Below are 4,334 nucleotides of genomic sequence, written 5' to 3'. Positions count from 1 at the left end.
GGACTTTCTCCAGTTCAAGGACATCCTTTCTGTGGACCGGTGCCCAAAACTGCACCGCATACTCCAGGTGGGGCCGAACCATTGATGTGTAAAGTGGCATAATTATAGACCTATCCCTGCAAAATATTCCCTTCTTGATGCAGGACAAGATTCTACTAGCTTTGCTTACAGCAACCTGGTACTGTAATTTATTATTCAGTTTGTGGTCTACAATGACCCCCAAAGCTGTATAAGCTGTATAGAAGATCTTATTACAAGTTTACACGACAACTGTCCCAAACACTAGTGGTATGTTTACCGCCAAAGGATTGGAGGAAACAACACTCAGTCAAATTTTTTACTAATAGTTTTTATTAACACAAGAGAAGATTTGCACATTAAGAGTTCACACAGGTTTTTTGGAAATCGTTTATTTACAGAAGGAATCACTGTATCAATTCATTTATTAACCAACATGTAAGAGAACACATGTAACAGCCCACGGTCACTTATTAATATATGATACCCAGTTGTTTTACAGGTAACACAGTTAATTTATTTACCTTTTCCTTCACTTCACATACAAAAGCGCAGCATATTATAGACTTCACTGTGGTTCTGATTGCACATTGCTGCAGCTGGTAATTATTGACACATGGTGTTTTCTCCTAGCGCAACTTCTTGTTATCTTGATACTAGTATCGGTATCGGGGCCAATACCAGGCATTTTCACGAGTACTTGTACTCGTGAAAATGCCCCAATTTTGAAGGCCGAAACTGGCCCTTTCAATTTTTAAACTGCAGTGGCTGCCGATTTCCTGCGCTTGTGGAGACCTCAGCAGCCTGCTGGGGACCTGGCAGTAGCTGTTCCTAGCAATGCCTGTCTGGTTCTATATCTCCTCTTTCCCGGTGCAGGCACAGCCATGGACAACCACACACTGCACAGTACAGCCCCAGAGAGGGAACACGCCCAATCAACTTTCCAGTATAGCCATTGCCCGCAGAGATCCACATGCCACCTGGGTGAGATCGCAGCCTGGTGAGATATATGGTGCTCTGGGGACATCTGTATTGTGCTCTGGGACATCTGTATTTAGCTCTTGTGAGAAACTGCCCTAAAATCATCAGTCTGTGCTGTTTTAGCAAAAAATGTCACTGGTCCCTTAAAGAAAAAGTCTAGATAATTGGAATCGGCAAGTACCTGAGGGAAAGTACTTGGTCTTGAAAAAGTAGTATTGGGACTTTATATACAATTGAGTGTGTGTGTGTATATATATATATATATATACACACACATACATACATACACACACACACACACACACACACAGTATCATACAGAAGGGAGTACACCCATCAGATTTTTGTAAATATTCTATTATATAATTTCATGTGACGTCACAGAAGAAATGACACTTTGCTACAATGTAAAGTAGTGAGTGTACAGCTTGTATATCAGTGTACATTTGATGTCCCCTCCAAATAGTTCAACCCACAGCCATTAATGTCTAAACCGCTGGCAACAAAAGTGAGTACACCTCTAAGTGAAAATGTCCAAATTGGGCCCAAAGTGTCAATATTTGTGTGGCCACCATTATTTTCCAGCACTGTATTAACCCTCTTGGGCATGGAGTTCACCAGAGCTTCACAGATTGCCACAGTACATGTTAGCATTCATGGTTCTCTCAATGAACTGTAGCTCCCCAATGCCGGCAGCACTCATGCAGCCCCAGACAATGACACTCCCACCACCATGCTTGACTGTAGGCAAGACACACTTGTCTTTGTACTTCTCACCTGGTTGCCGCCACACACCCTTGACACCATCTGAACCAAATAAGTTTTTCTTGGTCTCATCAGACCACAGGACATGGTTCCAGTAATCCATGTCCTTAGTTTGCTTTTCTTCAGCAAACTGTTTGCAGGCTTTCTTGTGCATCATCTTTAGAAGAGGCTTCCTTCTGGGACGACAGCCATGCAGACCAATTTGATGCAGTGTGCGGCGTATGGTCTGAGCACTGACAGACTGACTCCCCACCCATTCAACCTCTGCAGCAATGCTGGCAGCACCCATACGTCTATTTCCAAAAGACAACCTCTGGATATGACGCAGAGCACGTGCACTCAACTTCTTTGGTCGACCATGGCGAGGCCTGTTCTGAGTGGAACCTGTCCTGTTAAACCGCTGTATGGTCTTGGCCACCATGCTGCAGCTCAGTTTCAGGGTCTTGGCAATCTTCTTATAGCCTAGGCCATCTTTCTGCAGAGCTACAATTCTTTTTTTTAGATCCTCAGAGAGTTCTTTGCCATGAGGTGCCATGTTGAACTTCCAGTGACCAGTATGAGAGCGTGAGAGCGATGACACCAAATTTAACACACCTGCTTCCCGTTGACCTAAGACCTTATAACACTAACGAGTCACATGACACCGGGGAGGGAAAATGGCTAAATGGGCCCAATTGGCACATTTTCACTTATTGGTGTACTCACTTTTGTTGCCAGCGGTTTAGACATTAATGGCTGTGTGTTGAATTATTTTGAGGGGACAGCAAATGTACACAGATATACAAGCTGTATACTCACTACTTTACATTGTAGCAAATTGTAATTTCTTCTGTGTCGTCACATGAAGTGATATAATAAAATATTTACAAAAATCTGAGGGGTGTACTCCCTTCTGTGAGATACTGTATATACAGGTGAAACTTGAATAATTAGAATATCATGCAAAAGTAATTGCAGTAAGTGCTGCAAAAGGGGCCCAAACCAAGTACTGAGTACATATGCATGCTTGTACTTTTCAGAGGTCCGATATTGTTCTATGTACAATCCTTGTTTTGATTGATTGCATGTAATAATCTACTTTTTTTGAGGTTGTGGATTTTGGGTTCTTGGGGCTTTCATGAGCTGTAAGCCATAATCATCACAATTATGACAAATCACGGCTTGAATTATCTTGCTTTGCATGTAATGAGTCTTTCTCATATATTAGTTTCACCTTTTAAGTTGCATTAGTGAAATAAATGAACTTTGCACGATATTCTAATTATTCGAGTTTCACCTGTATATCAGCAGTTCTCAACCTGTGGGTCGCTGGTAGAATTACTATTTGCCAGGGGTCGCCTAGCGGCTCCCGGAAAGGTTTACTCTGCTCAATTGAGCAGAGTAAACCTTTCTCTGATGCTTTCTCTGGTGCTTTCTCTGACCGCTGTCAGTCAGAAAAAGAAAAAAACCCCATAGGAATGCATAGCTAGATTCCTATTTGCTATTTCACTTTGCAATAGCCAATAGCAAACTAGCTATTGCGCCCCCGCCCTCTGCTGCTGCCAATCAGCAGAGGGGGACCTGCGGTTCTCCATCAGGTCCCCTTCTAGTGATTGACAGCAGCAGAGGGTGGGTGCAATAGCTAGTTTTCTATTGGCTATTGCAAAGTGAAATAGCCAATAGGAATCTAGCTATGCATTCCTATGGGTTTTTTTTGTTTTTGTTTTATTCTGATGGCGTACATAACACGGTTATATCTCCCCCCCCCCCTCATGGTGCTCTATTAATGTATTGCTGGGGTAGTGGGATTTGTAGTCCTCTATAACTGATGGTACATTGTGCTGTATATGTAACATCAGCTATAGAGGACTACAAATCCCAGCAATATATTATACACTGTATGTATAATGTACTACTGCTGGCATTTGTTGTGTTCCTATATAGCTGGTGGTATTCTGCATTGTGCCGTATAATCATTATACAGCACACTGCAGAATACCACCAGCTATATAGGACTACAAATCCCAACAATAATAAATTATACGGCGCCATGGAGAATAACACCATCTATAGACAAATACATCAGATCCCAGCAATAATACATTATATACTGTACAGCGCAATACAGAATAACACCAGCTACAGAGGACTACAAATGCCAGCAATAGTACATTATAGCATAATGTACTATTGCTGCGATTTGCTGCATTTCTCTATAGCTGGTGTTATTCTGGTTTGCGCCGTATAATTATACAGCAAACTGCAGAATAACACCAGCTACAGAGGACTACAAATCCCAGCAATAGAACATTATAGTACAATGGACTATTGCTGCGATTTGTTGCATTCCTCTGGGATTCGTGGTCTCCTTCAAGCAGTGGTTCTCAACCTGTGGGTCACTGCGTGATTTCTGCTGTGCTAGGTGAGAGTCCTCTTCAGCCCTCTCCTAGCGCAGTGGTGTCAATTCTCCCACCACACCGCCAGATGTTGCTGCAGCAGCCACGTCATCCCTAAATTTTACCGTTGAGGGTCACCACAACTTGGCAAATGTTACCAAGGGGTCCCGGCCCTAGAAAGGTTGAGAACCACTG

The sequence above is a fragment of the Nanorana parkeri genome, unplaced genomic scaffold, assembly GCF_000935625.1.
Source record: "Nanorana parkeri isolate BGI_ZX_2015 unplaced genomic scaffold, ASM93562v1 scaffold296, whole genome shotgun sequence".
In the NCBI taxonomy this organism is placed as follows: Eukaryota; Metazoa; Chordata; class Amphibia; order Anura; family Dicroglossidae; genus Nanorana; species Nanorana parkeri.
This window is presented reverse-complemented; position numbering follows the sequence as displayed.